The sequence below is a fragment of the Lissotriton vulgaris genome, chromosome 8 (genome assembly GCF_964263255.1).
Source record: "Lissotriton vulgaris chromosome 8, aLisVul1.2, whole genome shotgun sequence".
NCBI classification, from domain to species: domain Eukaryota; kingdom Metazoa; phylum Chordata; class Amphibia; order Caudata; family Salamandridae; genus Lissotriton; species Lissotriton vulgaris.
Window position 1 is genome coordinate 363,903,611 of NC_141696.1, and position 19,177 is coordinate 363,922,787.

The window sequence follows — 19,177 nt, forward strand, 5'->3', positions numbered from 1 at the left end:
GGGACGGAGGTCTGCTGACCTCGCACACATTCGTCTCACCTTCTTCACACATGCAGACGTCACCTCATTTCTAGACGTGGGTGAGCGACTGAAAGTTGGAGCCAGGCTCAAGTCTGAAGCCTGGCTGTGGCTCAGCTCGAGGTCCTGTTGAAACATCGAGCCCATAACAAGCCAAACCTACTTGTGGCTGCTTGCTGCCAACCTCACTCTACCCTTATGCACAAAGAGGTAAAAAGAAAGCATTAACATTTGAGGTAAAAAAAAGAGATTAAGAATACCTATTCAACCGCTGATTTGTACCAAGTAAAACCATAAAGCCTTGATTAATCGTGGCTTCCTCGCTAAACAAAATTGTGTGATCTTAGGCAAATATTTTATTTTACTGATCCTCCTTCTTCTTCACTATAAAAGCCCCTACAAAGCAGTTAGTTCATAATACCAGCTGTGCTAAAACTTATTGTGTTTTATTAAATACACTATAATGTTGCTGTGTCTATAAAAATCTGGTCAACATACAGGGTTCACATGACAACTGTCTTGCCTCTTACTTCACTAATGGCACTGTCGCCAGGGAGAGGGTGAGGCAGGAATGGTTCTAAGTTCATGTTTAAAAACTATCACTTTTAATAAGTACTTCTCAGTGCAGTGCTATAATGTGACACACTAATGTCAAAGCTGCTACACGTTAAGGAAATGCACTTTTTTCAATTTTGAAGAGGCTTTTTCATATTTGATGTGATGTTTGTTGTATAATTTGCTACATTTTCGTGCACAGGCTCAAAGAGCCAAGCCCAAGCCCATGGCTCGGCTCTGCCTCTGCTTGTCCTGTTACTTTGTTGGCTCGCCCATCTCTACTCATTACTATTAATGAGATGGCCTATCTTGACTCTGAGCCTGATCATAATCTTAGCACGAGGCAAAGGATAGACTTGCACTGAGCCTGCATGCGTCTCCTGCATACGGGCAAAAGACGTGCCCAGCCGCAGCACACAGTCCCGCAAAAAAATCATCTTAGCTCTATGAATGGGCCAGTTTATAGAGCTGCTCTTTGTATCCTAGCAACAGAATAAAGCGCAGGTGTAAACACTGGAAAAACCAAAAGAGGTACATTTTATTGTATTTCTGTACCAGCTGGAGCTCCTCGACGAACTAACGTTTCCCAGACAAAGCCAAGGCGTCTATATGCTCTAATCCCAGCCCGGGGAGATAACTGCAGCAGTCTGCATCAAATCCTTTAGGGAAAAACACACCATCCAATGTTCGCTTCTGAGTCCGAAATCCAAATTACACTACGCAGTCTCTGTAGACACTCGTCTGAAACTACCATACTTCAGTTAGAAAAAACTTGAGTCATACCTGTCAACTCACACGGTGCCACTGTGTGACTCCCATCACATAGTCTCCTGGTGAGGAGCCGATATCACACAATGGCAAGGAAAACGGGCTGAAACCCACCCTCTTCAAGGCCCCACCCTATCCTCACATGGTGAGATTGTTCTTCAAGTTGGCAGGTATGTAGTCTTCAGCCTTGACCATCTGACTCCATCAAGTCCAAAGGTCTATGATTAAATGAAGGCCTGCCCCATTTTCATATTGAATGTAAAAGGAATAACAAGGCAGTAGGAATATGCCGCTCTTCTATTCTTTATCAATGGGCCTTCCAGAATGTGCAACGTAAGGACGGCAAAGATGGTAGACAGGATAGTGGCAAGTGTGGTTTGTAAAACTCACTGACCAAGTTGCTTCCTAGCAATGGAACAGAAGTCAGGGGCGCAGTTTTAGGGAAAGCCTATACAGTAGCCCAGGTTGCTGCTCTGCTCATTACATTATCCAACGGAGTAGGCAAGTCTGTCGAACAGGCAGCACAGGATTTGGAATTTGAAGGAGACTAAAATGTGGATATTTTGGAAATGCCTACCAGGACATCCTCTTCATTGGTGTCAAGCCTATGTTGTTTCCTGTGGCTACTTGATAGATACAAAAATAAAACTTGATTACTTTGATGTCATTGTTATTGAGTGTGTCTTTTATTCCTAAGAACTTCAGTAACAACGGACCCTGGTTTCATTTTCATCATGTGTTATAATGTAGATTTTCCTAGTTTGTTATGACGGAAAGTCTTAATTTTATTAAAGACACGGAGGCGAGTATTATGCTTTCTAATCTTGCATTTAATTAAATAGCAGCCAAGATAAGCGCTAAACTACAGTTCCCAGAGGGCCCAGGAAACAACTGGCCAATTGGAACGCAAATCAAACAAAATCAGATAAACAATCAGGTGGAGACCATATGGATAAAGTCACCCCTGACCGCGAGCAGTCCTCTTTTCGCGGGTAAGCAGATCAGATAGAGTCAATAAAAAGAGGAACAATTGAAAAAACAATACAACAAGCTAAAGTCCAGGAACAAAACTGTTGACCGACATCCAGCCAGGATAGACGAACTGTAGGTATCCACGTGGAGGGAGGCAATCCAGAAGGAGAGGCGGTATGAAGCGGTGAAGAACAATCTTGCAGACCAGGTGACTCATCATGAGGATGCGGGAGGTAACGCTGGAGTTGCTGTAGGAAGCGAGAACACACAGATTAGAAGTGTTGAGGCGGGATAATACTCGCCTCTGTGTCTTTAATAAAATTAATACTTTCCGTCATAACAAACTAGGAAAATCTACATTTTATGGCAAGACCGGAGGCTCATATTATGCTTGTTCAAAGCATATCAACAACCAAAGAGACAGCAGAGACCACTGGTTTACAATAAAACATACGGAAAACCTTATCATTAGACCAATCTGCAGATCTCAGAATGTCCTCTAAACGGGAACCTACCCAAAAGGCTTTGGAGGCCATGGTTCCCCTGGTGAACTGGGCCCCAAAGACGAAGACATCAATACCAGCAAGGGACATAACCCACCGAACACACAGGGCCAGGGTAGCAGAGGAAACAGGGAGATGAGGTTTGCGGAAGAAAATGAGCAGTTGTGAATGAGAGGACGTTATGAGATCCGTGGTTCTATGCTCATAAACCTTGAGGCATTGACCTACACATAGTTTAGGATGGGCAGGGAAATAAGAGTAAAACACAGAATTCAAATTAGTTTTTGTACGTATGTGAACTTGAAACACAACTCCAGTTGGAGAAAACTGTTGAGAAGAAATGTATAATGCCTTAACATCTGAAACACACTTGATGGAAACAAGACAGAGCAAAATTGTAAGTTTTGAAGAGAGCATTTTGAGGGAAAGAGCGGAATTATCAGGCAAGTCAGAAAACAATTTGAGTACCAAATTAACATCCCATAAAGAAGAATACTTAGCCAATGGTGGTTTGGAAAATCGTACTCCTTGTAAAAGGCGGCAAATGAACGGGTGTCCACCAATCGGTATGCCATCAATAGGACAGTGGTTGAGAGAGATGGCTGATCTGTACAAATTGACCATCCTGTATGACTTACCTGAACTAGCTTCGGAAGCTAAGACATTTACCACAAAATTTAGAGGGGCTGAAAAGGGATCGATGTGTTCCATACACCAGCTAGACCATAAAGTCAAAGCGGACTTGTAGGCTTTGGATGTGCCAGGGGCCCAGGCCTTACTGATAAAGAGTGAAGCTTCTTGTGTAATGAGGAGGTCAGCAGAGAGAGACTGGAGATCTTCCACGCAGACAAGATCATGGAATTGTCCAGGATGACATTGTGAGGTAGGCCTAAGGGGTTCAAGAGTAGGTCGTTGCAGGTTGGCAGAAGAATCCGGATGTCCACTGACATCTCCAGAAGAGACAGAAACCAAATTTGTGTTTGCTAAAAGGGGACTACTATGACCAGGGAGGTTTCCAGGGTTCCGGTTTTTCCATATTTGGGGGTCCTTTTTGATGAAAGGGGGTCGTGGGCCCCACAGCTAAAGGCAAAGAGTTTAGCCCTAGCCCGTTCAACATCTGCTTTGTTGGGTTTTGCCAAAAGGCTGGGGGCCAGGCCGATGGAAGCACTTTTGAAGGTTTATAACACTAAGTGCATCCCCATTGCCTCCTATGGAGCCGCTCTGTGGGGTTATGTTAATCAAGAAAAAATCCAAACGGTAGAAAACAGGCTAATTAGAACATTGCTTTCAGTGCCAAAATCGTCCCCCACATTTTCTATCCATGAGGAAGTAGGGTTGAGTTACATCACAGACAAATTGAACTTGGCCCCTCTTTTATTATGGGCAAGGACATGGCTGAACCCAGAATTAACTTTAAACCATCTTATTCTGGAGGACGTCATGTCCTTGGACCATGCCATAAAAATACCCTGGTTGAAGTATTTAAAAAACACTTTCTCAGCCTTGGGTAGAGAGGAACTTTTCTTACTGCCTCGTAACATCAAGAGAGAGGACGTAAGGTGGATTAAAGTCCATTTTTCAGATAGGGCCCGCCTTAGTAGAGAGGGGAGGGAAATGATGAAACCATCCATAAGAGCCCATGCCATGTTAATTACTACCCCAACCCTGGAACCATATTTGAATTTTGTTACAAAACCCCTTCACAGATTTCTATTAACAAGATTTAGGTTTAATTTAATCCAATTCTCTCTCGGTTACTACCCTTCATGGAATCACCCAAAAGATGCACCCCCTTGTGACTGTGATAAATTTTCCGAGCAGGATACCATGCATTTTACGATGTTTTGTGAGTATTATACTGCTGCCAGGAAAAAACATCTATTACCTGTGCTGAGGGAGGCTGGTTTTACCCAAGTTAGACCTGCCTTAATTTACCTCCAGATGTTGGGCAATATTTACATTACTTTTAGTGTGGCCAGTTTCCTGGCAGAAGCCTTCTATTTTAGAAAAAAACGAGCTCCACTGAACATTTTATTGTAAATAAGGTATCTTTTATTAGTATTAGACATGATGTAGTTTAGTAAAATTTTAGGTCATCTCGTTGTATCATTTAATTATGAAATGTGATTTTAATGTATATGTATTGTATGTGCTTTTTATGGTTTCTTTGTAAATCGAATAAAGCGTGCTTTGACTGACTGACTGACTGACCAGGGAGGTCGATTGGCAGCGAACCTCAGAAAGTACCCTGTTGATTATGATAAAAGGAGGAAAGGCATAATTGAGATGAAGAGACCAATCCTCCAGAAACGCGTCCGTCGCCAAAGCCGGGGGTCTGGACACCAACTGAAGAAACACAGTAATTGGGCGTTGAGGCGAGACGCAAAGAGGTCGATGTGAAAAGAGCCCCGTTTTCGAGAGAGCGATTGGAAAACGGATGGAAAAAGCTTCCAGTCGCTGGAATCTTGTAGATAGCGAGAGTGCTATTCTGCAATGTGTTAAGATCTCCCTGAAGATATTCCGCTATGAGAGAAAGTCTGTGTGTAAGGCAATATTCCCAGAGACTCTTTGCGAGTTCTGCCAGAGGTTTGGACTTGGTGCCACCGAGATGGTTTATGTAAAGGACCGCAGAAACATTGTCCATGCGAAGAAGAATGGAGCAGCGTACCCTGTTCTTGGTGAGGCTTTGTATTGCCAAGGAGCCTGCCAGCATCTCTAAACAGCTGATGTGCAATTTCAGCTCCCCGCGAGACCATGTACCGCCAGTCGATATTGGACCACAACGGGCGCCCCAACCCGATAGACTGGCATCGGACTCTAATACAAGATCTGGGGCCGAAGCGAAGATAGTCCACCCGTTCCAGGTATCTAAATGTTCAATCCACCATTGGAGCTCCACACAAGACTCTTGATCTAACGTGATGACCTCGGAATAAGACAGGCCCTGATGAAGGTGTCAAATCTTTAGACGTTATAGAGCTCGGTAATGAAGCGGTCCTGGAAAGGTAGCTTGGATGGAAGATCTACGATCCGGGCAAGAGACCTGAGAGAGATCAGAGAGGAATGAAGAACCTGAAGCATCTCCGACTTTATAGTCAAGACTTTTGACTGAGGGAGTCGGAGGGATGCTGTGGACGAGTCCACAAGAAAACCCAGGAACTCGATACTTTGAGATGGAATGAGCATGGACTTTTCAGAATTGATAAGGAAACCCAGATCCAAGAGAAGAGCTTGGGTGGTATTCAGATCCGACAAAAGACTCTGTCTGTCTGAGTTCATGAGCAGTATGTCGTCCAGGTAAATGATCGGTCTAATCCCGAGGGATCGCAGGTAGGCCACAACTGGTTTCAAAAGTTTTGAAAAGCACCATGGTGCTGAAGAAAGCTTGAAAGGAAGACAACAGAAGCGGTAGGTAACGCCTGACCATTGGAATTGCAGGAATTTGGCTTGAGAAGCCTGAATGGGAATAGTAAGGTAAGCATCTTGAAGGTCGAGCCTGACCATCCAGTCGTGTGGACAAAGAGTGTCTCTCAAGCGAAGGATGGTTTCCATTTTGAAGTGGCGGTACACCATGAATTGATTGAATCACTTTAGGTTTATGACAGGACGCATTTTCATGTTTTTCTTTTGGACTAGAAAGATGGAACTGAGAAACCCCGACGGATCTAAGGGGGCGATAAGAATGGCTTGTTTTTGAAGAAGAATTTGGATCTCTACAGAGATGAGAGGAGACATGTCTGCTGAAAAAACCGGAGTAGGAGGAAAAATGGCCTGGAAAGGCGTCAAGTAAAACTCTATAAGATAACCTTGAACCGTGTTTAGCGGACATTGTTCTGTCCACGACCTCGTTGCGGGTAGAATTGTGGCTTGTACTCTTGGTAGCCGGAGTTGAAGGAGCCTCTGGAGCCTTGATTTGGGTTGGAGCGGCTGGAAGAGCGACCCCTGCCTCTGCCGGCCCTCCCAAAAACCTGAGGGTCAAAGACATATTTAATTGATTGTTGGGCCCTGTCCAAAGAGGCGAAAATAGTGACGAATTTGCTGAGGTCCTTCACTAAGGATACTCCAAACAAAAGACTGTCTACTTTAATGCCGGGATCCAGAGGAGCCAGATTGGCCAGTTTACGATCAAGCTTGATCAACAGACCCTTGCGACGTTCGTGGGTATAGCCGGGTTGATATTGCCTAACAGACAAAAGGCTCTTTGGACCCACAAAGTAATGTCCTCAGCGTTCAAATCCTGGCCTTCTAGGCAAGCAGATTCTGCTAAATCAAAAAGGCGATGTAAAGGACCCATCACATCCAAAAGCTTGTCCTGGCAAGTGGACCAAGCTTTATCTACTCCTTTACGTGGGGCTTTACCAAATTTCAAGAAAAAAGTAAGAAGAGGCTGGTCAATGGAAGGAATGTTTGACGGTAAGGAAGTTTGGGACATTCGGATTTTAACTTTGAGTGAACTGACTTGTCGAGGGGCAGACGAAGTCTAGTAGAGATATACTCTCCCAAGTGTGAAGAAGGGAACCATTCCGTAGAGTTGGGATGACGAATAGAGGATGGATCGAACATGGGAACACCATCAGCATCTAACACTGGTGATAAAACCAATGAGTCAGTTTTTTGTTTCTTAATAGAGGGGGAGAAGAGGGGTCCTGAACGTCGAAGACGTCAAACAAATCGTCATCTGCATCACCCATGTCATCCATCGTCTGTGTCCAGTACCGTGGAAATCACCAATTTTTCAGGCATCTCAGCATGCTTGGACTTGGATTTTCTTCTACCCTCAGTAGAGGATAGTAACCCCTCCTTAGAAGGAGACCTGGGAGGAGCTAAGTCCTCATTCTGGCGCGATGAAGCCTCGCGAATCAAGCGTGACGCATTTTTGGAAGTGCTCAACAGTACAGAGGGAACCAATTTACTCTTTCTGCTTTCCCCCGCAGAATGGGCCAATGCTTTGGAAAACAGACTGAGCGAAGAGTTCTCCATACCTTTGGAAAGGCGCTTCAGATGCTTCAACCGCATTCTCAACAGAAGCATTGATAAAAGTATTCAAATCACTTTTAAAGGCTTCGCCTTCCTCATTATGTAATTCAGACTCTGAAGAACTCTCGAGTTCCATATTGGCAGAGCTGAAGGAAAATCCAAGTGTAGAAAGGGTTAACAAAAAGGAGCAGGGAGAGGCCGGAGGCTGGCCTAATGGCAGAGTCCGCACAAGACAGGAGCTACAACAGCCAGGATCTCACTGCCAGGTAAATTGTATCCAGTAAAGAGGAGACGCCCTCGGTAAAAGGCTCTTGCACAACGTGCTAGAAACCAGGAAAGTGTGTGCCCAAACAGGGAAAGAACCGGCAACTACAGACGTGCGACGCTTGAACCTGAAAGGTAAACGTGCGCGCGAGCTAGGGCAGAGAAAACAGGGAGCCTCAACGGAGAAGTGTCAAAGCGTGGGGCGCCTCGCTGCACGGAAGGTTAGAGAAGCCCCGTGCGTGAGGCCCGACAGTGAAGCAAAACTCCCAGTGACACTGAAAAAGGGGGAACGGAGCCTCGCGACGCGGAAGGCTGGAGAAGCCCCTTGCGCAAGGTCCGACACACAGCTGTGCAATTAGGTGAATAAAGAAAGCTACACTAACGCGGAATACAAAATACAGTGCAAAGTTAATACCAGTACAAATATCAAAGATTATATATACATAACAGCAGGTACAAAAGCAGAGCAACAAAGATAAGGCACTTATCTGACTGCGAGCAGCAAGAAAAGAGGACTGCTTGCGGTCAGGGGTGACTTTATCCATATGGTCTCCACCTGATTGGTTATCTGATTTGGTTTGGTTTGCGTTCCCATTGGCCAGTTGTTTCCTGAGCCCTCTGGGAACTGTAGTTTAGCGCTTATCTTGGCTGCTATTTAATTAAATGCAAGATTAGATAGCATAATATGAGCCTCCGGTCTTGCCATAAAATTCGAAACACCCAGACAAGCAGTCTTTTAGTAGGTGTAATAGCTGCTGCTGCCACCTCAAATATTTGTCACTGCCTATCGAACATATTTCTCACCATTTGAGCATTTTCTACTCTTCGACACTTTAGTTAGTATAGAAGCATAGAAAATGCTTAGTTTACATCTAGCTACTTTTTCACTGAATTTGACATCATGCACTGAACGTGCATCATTCGTACTCACTATTTAACACCATCAGTGCTGCAGCAATTTCCCTCCTGAGCTGAGAACCTTTGATTACCATTGTTCATGACGAGCTCAGCTCGTCATGAGCACACGACCAGTGTACTGCATGACGAGCTGAGCTCGTCATGAGCATCGAAGGGGTTCAGCACATTTCTATGTCTTAATATCTAAATAATGGGGCCTATTCACTAAAGCATTTTTGAGTACATAAATCAGAACTCTTGTACAGGGGCGTAACACAGGCCCCCGCAGACCCCGCGGTGTGGGGGGGCCCCGCCCCCTCCCCCCACTCCAGGGGCCTCCTTCGCAGCCGCACAGCCAGCAACCACTTAGCACTCCACACGCAGTTATGCATTTACATTTCACTTTAGCTCAGTTCGGACACTGTTCTACTAATTACTTTCTCTTTGATGTAGAAAAAGCCTAAAAGAGTGCACTAAGAAATAAAATATTTGATCAATATTTATGATTGGACTGTCCATACGCAGCCTCAAAACAGACAAACGGAATGTAGACTTGCTTTTATTCTGGCATTTTGTATACAGTAATAATATTTCTCCTGTACTTGGGATAGAAGCTATTGTAGAAAACCTGAAGGGCAGGGATGTTTAAAAAAAATTCAAAGCTACAAATAAAACATTACAGGAGCAGAATGCAGTCCGTTTTTGCAGTGTTCTCGTGGCTGAAAAGGGTGACCATTTAGGAGTAGCATTATTTTATTTCGTACTATATCGGAAAAGTTGTTATTTTGTTTTAGGAAGGGTCATGTATCTTCTAGACTACTAACCATCTGACTTTAGTCAAACATTACCAATATAGCTGCCGACTTGTTCCATATCATGATGGTGAGTTTAGGCTAGTTTTAACTGTTTAGGCGTACCACACCAAGCGTTACTGGGATTTGTACAACCATACTTCTAATGCGCATGAATCTAGTCCCAGCAAGGTTATTATGAATGCTAAAGACTACAGGCCTAATTTATGAAAAGTGACGCATCGCTGCGTGAAAACAGTGATGCGTCACTTTTCACTGCGCCCTACTTGTGACACCAATGATGCCTCATATTTACAGTATGACGCATCATGGCGCAAGGAGTTACAGATACGTCAGTATTTCTGACGTATCTGTATGGCGCAAAAGTGACGCATTACTGGACTGTGTCACAAAAGTGACGCACCTCCAGCAATTGTGTCCTTTCACGTGGGGCAAGCCCCATGTGAAAGGGCCTGCGTCAGTAGAAATTGACGCATTTGTGTCCTAGAAGTGGCGCAATGAAATCTCATAGATTTCACTGCGTCACTTCTATGACTCTTTCTTGCGTCAGAACGCCGCCTCTGCATACATTATACCTGGCATACGTATAATGTAGCGCAGGGGTTTATAAAGTGACCCAGCTACCTAGATGCGTCACTTTGTAAATATGGTGCAACAAGGCACATTTTTTAAGCTGCTGGTGCGTCACAAAAGTGACGCACCGGCGGCATTAAAGTGACGCATGGCCTCATAAATGAGGCCCTACATTCTTAAAGATGTCATATACCTAGGGATTTATACTGATAGTGAGTTTGATCAAGTAGTTAGGATTAATTATAGGCTTACATAGCTGCCATGGTTTCAATTTGCTTATGTGTGACATTTTCATAATTTCAGTGTAATTATGAGTGACATTCAACGACTGAGTGACACTTTCTTGTGAAAAAAATCAAGTACTGAAGACAAGTAAAACATAAAGATCAGAATTTACACCCATTGAAGCAACAAGAATCTCTAAGATGATCTTAAAATTTCTGCAAAGCACCAAAAATGGGAGGGCACTAACTTCGGAGGAGGGCCCTTAGTGATGAATGTAAAACTGGCATAAAGATAATATTAAATTAAAGAGCTCATGAAGAAGTGCACCACGGCTACAGACTCCGGACCGCTGCACACTGACATTGCAGGGATAGCCTTGCAGCTGTGCATTCTCATGCGCATGCCACTTTGCGCAATATAAAATGCGTGTGAGGTATGAGGCGGCTGAGAGGGACCGTGCGGCCCAGGACGGACCGTGCAGCCCAGGACGGACCATGCAGCCCAGGACGGACTGTTGCAGCCTTAATTTAATTATTGCCAGTGCTAACCTTGCTGGTCATGGGTAATTGCCCAACCCATAATTTCATTGGTTTAAAAGGTTTTCCCTTTTGTCTATAATGCAATGTTATCTTGTTTTTATTGTTTGTGTTTGGGCATGATCATTACCTGTTGGCTGCCACCAGCGCGCCTTGAGATTGTCTTCTGTTCTTGGATTAAAACCGATGGAAGCTCGGCCATAGTATAGAAACTCATGGCTGCGCTCATATTTTGGTGAAGGAATTATCTTCACCAGGTTTTAAATGTTTTTCATTGCGAGAGAGGGTTTTGGTGAGGAAATAAGGAAGTTAAAAGGAAACACATTGCGAGGCGTTTTGCCGTGGCTGGCGAGGCGTTTTTCCGTGGCTGATAGCTTACTTGGAGGGAGCCCATGCGACTACACCCCCGACAAAGAGTTAAACGCTTAGAGAAGTAAAACCGCATTATTGGCACATACTTCAAACAGCAAATACGAATGGAAAGCCTTTTTACAGGGATTCTGCATCAATTATCCCAGATTAGTAATTAGAGGACAGAAAGAGCAGAAATTCATTCTACGAATAAAGCAATACGAACTTGTTTACATGTACTATTTAGTATCATGAAGAAGTTATAATTTGCGAGGTGGCCTTTTTTCACAAAATGTGGGTACAGTGCAGTGTGTGTTTTCAGGCATATGCCTTCCTGTGCTGCTTGGTCTCATCTGGCTTCTGTATAGTTAAGGTTCACATGCAGTGCTTAATTTGTAAACAATTAGGTGCCAGGGCCCTTGCCAGAAGGCTTCTGCAACTTAAACTATCCATTGTTGCTGCCAATGACAGTACCAAGGCAACTTCTAACCCTCACACTTTTGCAGATATTACAATTCATACTATTCCCGGCTCCCAAAGCTCTAAGAATGGTTTGCAAGGCAGTTATTAATCATTGTTAACATATATTGAATTAATCGCCGGCTTCTGTTGTGGTCATCCCTATTTCAGCCACCTGCTCTGCCATGGGGCAGGCGGTCATGCGTGGAGGTGCTGACAATTTAATTCTATGCTGGGCACCGGAAACCACAGGCTCAAATTAAGCATTGGATTTGATATTTCGTTTTTCACATGAGAATGGATATTTAAGGGTTCATTATCAGATGCTTATATTTATTCAGTAGGGATAATTTAGAAACACATAGCATACCCTTTGAGTACACCAATAATAATGAGTGACAGCTCTGGCTGATGAGAAATCACTAAGCCAGTGATTTAATTAATTAGATTATCTGGGTAGGATTAATGTTCACATTTGACCCTTCCCCATTTGCTACACAGCATGGGAGGGGCATTTAGACAGACAAGGCGCAAGTTGCTTTTCTGCCAGAGTGTCGTAAAGCAGAGTGTCGTGGAGTAGAGTGGGCTGTTATGGAGTGGTGTAGAGTAAAGTTGAGTGGAGTGTCATGGAGTTACATAGGGTGGACTGGCATAGTGTTATGGATTGTCATGGAGGTAGTAGAGTGTCGTAGATTGGAAGGGTGTAGAGTGTATTAGAGTGTCATATAGTTGAGTATTGTAGAGTGAAGCAGAGTGTCATAGAGTGGAGTGGCATTGAGTGCTGTGGAGTGGTGTAGGGCAGAGTGGAGAGGCATAGAGTGTGTTGCGTAGTATGGAGTACAGTGTTATAGAGTGGTGTAGAGAGGAGTAGATTGTTGTAGAGTAGTGTGGCATAGAGAGGAGTAGTGTAGTAGAATGAAATGGCACAGAGTGGAGTAGTGTCGTAGAGTGGAGTGGCATAGAGTGTCAGAGTAGAGTGGCATGGAGTGTAGTGGCGTAGAGTAGCAGAGAAGACGAGTGTGGTGTTGAATATAGTGGAGTAAAATGGCATGAAGTGGCGTAAAGGGAGTAGCATAGAGGGTCATAGAGTTGAGTAGTGTTGCAGAGTGGCATATAGTGGATTAGGGCACCATAGAGTGGAGTGTTGTAGAGTGGATTAGAGTGGCCTAGAATTAAGTGACATAAAGTACAGTGGTGAAGAGTAGACTGGCATAGAGTGCAGTGGCTTAGAGTGCATTGATTTTGAGTAATTGGCATACAGTGCAGTGGTGTAGAGTGGTGCAGTGTAGAGTGGTGCAAAACAGAGTGGAGTGGTGCAGAGTAGATTGCAGTGCGTAGAGTGCAATGGCGTAGAGTGGAATGGTTAGGGTAGTGTCATAGAGTGATAGAGTGGAGAAGAGCGTCAAAGAGTGGAGTGTTGTAGAGTGGAGTAAAGTGGCCTAGACTTAAGTGGCATTGAGTACAGTGGTGCAGAGTAGATTGGCATAGTATGGATTGGTTTTGAGTAAAGTTGTATAGACTGCATTGACGCAGAGTGCATTGGTGCAGTGATGTAGAGTAGTGTGAAGCAGATTAGAGGGGTGCGGAGTGGTGCAGAGTAGACTGCAGTGGAGTAGAGTGTATTGGCATAGAGTAGAGTGGCGTAGAGCTTGGACCATCAGCGCAGTAGTTGTAGCGCGCAGCTGCAGCATGGGTGCACCAGTTGCCTCATATCTGTCCTTCGGCTAGGTGGCCTGCCTCATAAATTAAATGGTGCGCTTCTGAGCCTCTCAATAGTGAAGATGAGTGGACCCTCTCGCCTGATTGCCAGCCCAGCATCATCGTCTTTGTTGTAGAACATTCTAATGACCAAGTTATAGATAGAGCTACACTACTATTGGGGCAGCAATTACATGTTATGTTACGTTATTTATGTTTATATACTGCATTCTATGGAAAATATGGTCCAAGGCCCAAATGCCATGTCTGTGCTTAGTTAGATTTACGCAAAATGTTCTATTTAATGTGTTGTGTTGGAAGTTTGTATTTGTTTCATGCTATTGAAAAGTGCTCTTCGGGGCCACATTGCAGCCAGCTGTATAGTATACCTGCGTTATGTGGGGTGTATGCAAGGTCTGTCCAGTGCATTCTGTTTTAAACAACTGACAATGCTCTTGGGAGATGCGCGCCATCCAGCTATATGGTATTTCTGAGCTATGTGCTGTATAAGCTCTACCCAGAGTGCGCTATTACATGTCTGTGTGTGATGTACATTATTGAAAAGTGTTGTTGGGTGCTACAGTGCACCATAACAGTCAGCTGTGCTCTATCTGAGGTGCACAGTCAACATACCTTTGTAAACTGGTTACCAAGGCTAAGTTTTTGTCTGGTTCCAGTACCCCCTGGGACCCCACTCTGCCTATTCCTTGCATTTGAAATTTACATTTACTGCTGTAGTGTGAGAATGCATTTCAAGAAAAGAAATATAAAGTAGGGCTGCCAGAAGAAAAATGCCAGCCATGTGTTTAAAAAGCCTGGAAAGACCTCATCTTGGCACTATATAGGGTTATAAATAAAAAAGTATGTATTCATTTGTAATATGACTTTTCTGTCTTTGTTCCCTTTAATTATAATAATAATAATCCACATTTATAAAGCGCGAACAATCACCCGTAACGGTCTCTAGGCACTGGGGGCCGCTGGGAAGATTAGGCAAGCTATTGCCCAGAGTCACATGGTGCTGGGCTAACCTGCCGCCAGAACAATGATCCCCAGCGTCCAGTGTCAGTCGCCCTGGCCGCGGCGCCACACCTCTCCATCCTTGATGAGATCCATTATCAGTCATGGATCTCATCATTCAGACAGCCCTAGAACATAATTAAAGTGCTTTCTATTTATATTTGCTGTTTGGAGTATGCACAGATAAGTACAGCTTTAGGTGACTGCTTATTTGTCGGTGGGGCAAAGTGGTAGGTGGTTGGCCGGGCCGCTGGGGGGGGGCCCTTCCATGTGCTTTGCAAGGGGGCCCCCTCAAGTTTCCTTACGCCACTGCTCTTGTAGTACTCCTTTGCATACTCACAAATGCTATTCATTAAGGAAGGGCCTCGTGCTGAGAAGTACCCACGAGGCACTTTTGAACCCCAGCAAGTGTTCTGAAACACGTGTATTAAATACAGTATTACCATATGATCACCAAAGAGCCAGAAAAAGATGTGGTAGAGCAGATATGAGACAACAGAGAATGCTGGTGTCTCCCGCTGCTTCACGTTCATCTCAAAAGTTAGGGCCAAATGCTCCTAAACCTTGCGCGGCTAAACATCTCATGGTCAGCTGTGCTTCTTAAGCAAAATCAGCTCCTTTGTCTGCACACTCATGTGGCACTTTGCAAAACAAGTTGTGTTCAATCTTCTGCATGCCCCCTTTGCATCTGAGTACAGCCTACTCTAAGTCATGATCATGTTTGCATTATTCTCTGGTATTGTGTTTCAGAAAATTTCCCTTACCTTAATTTAGTGGTATTAACCTGCACCTTGCAATACCTAATCTTTTCTACCTCTTCTACTAATCTCAGCAATCATCTTCATGAGCTTGCATACCTCCCCACTAAGGATCACACCTAACTGTAGTTTAATCCACTTTAAAGACACTGGGATAAATACATGGAATGATGTGCTTCAGAGCACATAACTAACCCGCGTAACCAACAGCAAGCAATAACCAATGGATTAATCACTAGCCTTGGCTTCTGGAGCAGCGGGCTGCCTGGCGTAAAGCACTTCAGGGCCTCACCAGGGGTAGTAAGAGCCTATATAAATGCGATTACAATTAAAATATACTGGCAAGCAGGAACTTTGTCATGATAAATTATGTTTAGTTTTCAGAAGAATGCCCATGTCACCAGGGTCATATGTTCTAATTTTCTATTTCTAGCACTTTGTATTGGACCTGTGTCCTGTCAAACACAGATCATAGACAGTGTGCACCATGAGTATTGACAATTCTAACTTTGTAACACACACACAAATGCCATTTTTAAGTCATGTATATAAAATGTACTTTTAGAAGTTTCCATCACATGTCCATAGTCCACAGGACAAGCATGCATGCTGCACCCACCAGTCGTCACCTGTAGTCCTCTAACCAATGCCTTCATTTCTGTTTGCCATCATGAGTTAATATGAGGGTGACATCCCTGAGTAAGTCAAGGCATCTCAAGAGCAAAGGCAATGCTGTTTATGATTAACTCTGCCACCAGTTTATTTTGGAAGGGGACGTACCATGTTCCATAGCTGTACCGTTGTTGTCCATAGTCATCTACCGTTTAAAGTGACTCGTGGGACTATCACTTGTATGGGAAAGGGGTGTAGGGTATGTGACAATAGCACCCTCTGTCATAGTGACTACTGTAATGATGACAACATTTATCATATATATCACCAGTATTTTGTTCTCTTATCTGTCTTTTCTAGTGAGCAACCAAGAAGGAAACGAGTAACAACAGAATCCGGGGTGAAGAGGGAGACGGCTTAGACTACTTGGCAGGCACTGGTTAATACTACCACAGATGAGGAGAAGGGTGAAGACGCCAGCAGGGAGAGTGCTTCCACCCGGATAATGACAAAGACACAAGCCAGTGGTAATCAAATTGGACATCACATTTTAGAAGGAGCCTCTCAAGGGGCTCCTTCTGGCCCAGAACATCAAGCATCAGTGATGTCCCAGGAGCAGGCCTGTCTGTCATCGGGGCTTGAAGTCGTCTTCTCCGCCAGTCACCTTGCCCCTACAACACCATGGCCAACAAGTGCACCTGTTGTTACCACTTCTCCTTAAAAAGGTGATTGTTAAGGAGATGGAAGCAAGGGTGGGTTTCACTGAGGGAAATCCTGAACCTTCATATGTGACCTCGACCACCACCCCCAAATATCTCACTGTGGCTGCTTTCCAGTTATCTATGAGGCAGCTGCAGTCTGGGCAGCAGGTGATCAGCAATGCCTTGGAGGGGCAATGGGAGTATACTAAGTCCTACAATAATCATATGTGATCCAGCTGCATGAGCTTGGCTGCCTCCTGTCCTTTTGGATTACACCTAACAGTCTACATACCTCTACTTTCCCAAACCCATGCCTCCCCACCTGTTGTTGTCTTTGTCAGCCCCAGGCCTTCTGCCCCCAAACTATCCAGGCGGTCGGTCCTGCTCAGGAGGCGCCAAGTACTGCCCCATAATCTGCTGTGCCTGCCCTGGAGGAGTAGCTTAGAGTGGTCCAACTCTCCAAACTTGAGGATGGTCAGGACTGCACCCATCGCTACCACTGAACCCAGTTCTTCACAAGGCAATGTCATTGTCCACACACTCTTGCTCATATGTGGATCTTCAGCTGTCACCATTCTTGTGAAAATGGACAAGTGACACTACTCTCAGCAGGCGCTGCACCCCTGGTTAAACTACAAAACCTGTGCAGAAAGCATGAAATCTATGCAGTCACAAAAAATTTCAGTGCCATTGATCACAAAATTGTCATCTACTGCTTGATGCTCTACATGGGTGTGGGAAGCACAGGCTTTACGTAAAATCTCATTGCACTAACATGCTGTAGGAGAGAGCGTGTGGGTAGGTGAAAACCCTGGTGTGGCTCAGAAAACGTTTGGAGCCTAAGCCTGGTGGTGGGGTTATGCTTGTGTCATTCCACATTGAGCCTGATGGCTGATGATGCACAGGGGGGAGGATCAGACAAATAACAAAGGATCACCCAGTTGGCAGTATCACTACTCCTGGTGGTCAACTCAACTATACTTTGCGGTTATTTCTAGCGCTCTCCTTTAAATTGTCAATGCCTGATCCTAGACTTTCAGCCTCCTTACCTGTTAAAGGTCTCTGTGATAATGTAATGACATTCTTCACCGCCATATTTGTCACTTATAGAAATAACATTGAATCGTCTTCCATCCCTACTCCATTCACTCGATTTGCTCCTCCAACTATTAAACCACTCATCAGGTTGCCAGCTGGACATTACCAAGAACCTAGTGCCTTTCAAAATATTTTCTCTGCTCACTGACAACAGCAGTGCCAAAGTTGTAAATTTGAGACTTTCTGCTTTAGGCCCTCTCACAACTAAGCTTGTCAATGCTTTGCTCTCCAGAGGCAACATGCCTCAAAAACTCGCAAGCTTAAATTGCTCTGATCCTCAAAACACCTAATGTGATGAGACACCTATTTATGGGCTTACCTCCTGTATTACAGTAGTTCTCAAATAGGTGTCCATGTCTCATCTTTCCACTCGACTAGAAACCACCTAGCTGTTGATTGACTTCCAGTCTGGTTCCATCCATGGCATAGAAACCAACATCTTAAACAATCAAAAATGACTCACTGCAAGAGACAAAGGGCAAGCGTGCACACTGATACTCCTAGAACTTTCTGCGGCATACAACATAATCAATCACATTTCTTTCCTTTACTGCTTTGTGTTATAAATGGTGTTAAAAAGGGTTCCAAAGACAACCGGTAACCAAAGACCCTTTTATGTTGCCCGGCGGTATCGCCTCTATGACCCACCAATATTAATCAATGAAGAAGCAGGCGCTGGAGACTGGAAGGCGGGAAACGAGGATTTTATTCTCTCCGGAGGAGAACACATCAATTCAGACAGCAAGTATCGTCACGAGGTGCTCTAACCACATCTCTGAGGCCGGGCCTCTTATACTAGAGTTTACGACCTTTATTGCACATAACACATTCTCGTAATATTTTAATACTTGAAAGAACATCCTCGGAATCTCCCCTCCAGACCCGTTCCCACATACATTTACAGTTGGATTCCCCACCCCGGTCACAATAGGTGATGGTGGTCGCACAGCAGGGCATTCCGCCGATTCACGGAATGCATGGGGTTGATCGGATCTCATGGGGTGGGGGGCTTTGATCGGTTCGGGGGTCTTTTGATGGGGAGGGGAAGCTTCCTACTGTACGGGGTAATAAACAGTATCCGCAGGGTCAGGTGGCAGCCTGGGAACGAGGAAGACAAACGGGGACACAGGAAAAGGGGGTTTGCATCAAAAAGGGTTTGAGGCCATGAAGGGAATGAAGGGAGGTGTCGCGCTGGGAACAGGATGGGGTTCCGTGGTGAAGCTGCGCTGGAGAGGGGTTTATGACCCAAGGCATGAGAGAGCGGGGGGGTTGTCAGCGTGCGGGGGAATGCTTGCGAGGTTAAGAGAGAGAGAGACGCGCTGGCTATTAGTGAGGGGCAGGGAGGCCATGGTGCTCAAAATGGCTGCTGCTTACGCGCAT

General features: G+C 44.7%; 1 long non-coding RNA gene across 1 annotated transcript in view; it reads left to right on the forward strand.

The window, feature by feature from the left end:
* LOC147697049 (uncharacterized) overlaps positions 1 to 17,903 on the forward strand; it is a 248,069-nt gene extending 230,166 nt beyond the window's left edge. Inside the window, exon 3 of the long non-coding RNA XR_015299282.1 lies at positions 16,359 to 17,903. This is a non-coding gene — a long non-coding RNA (uncharacterized LOC147697049). The remainder of the gene's footprint in view (positions 1 to 16,358) is intronic.
* Positions 17,904 to 19,177: the final 1,274 nt, after the last annotated feature.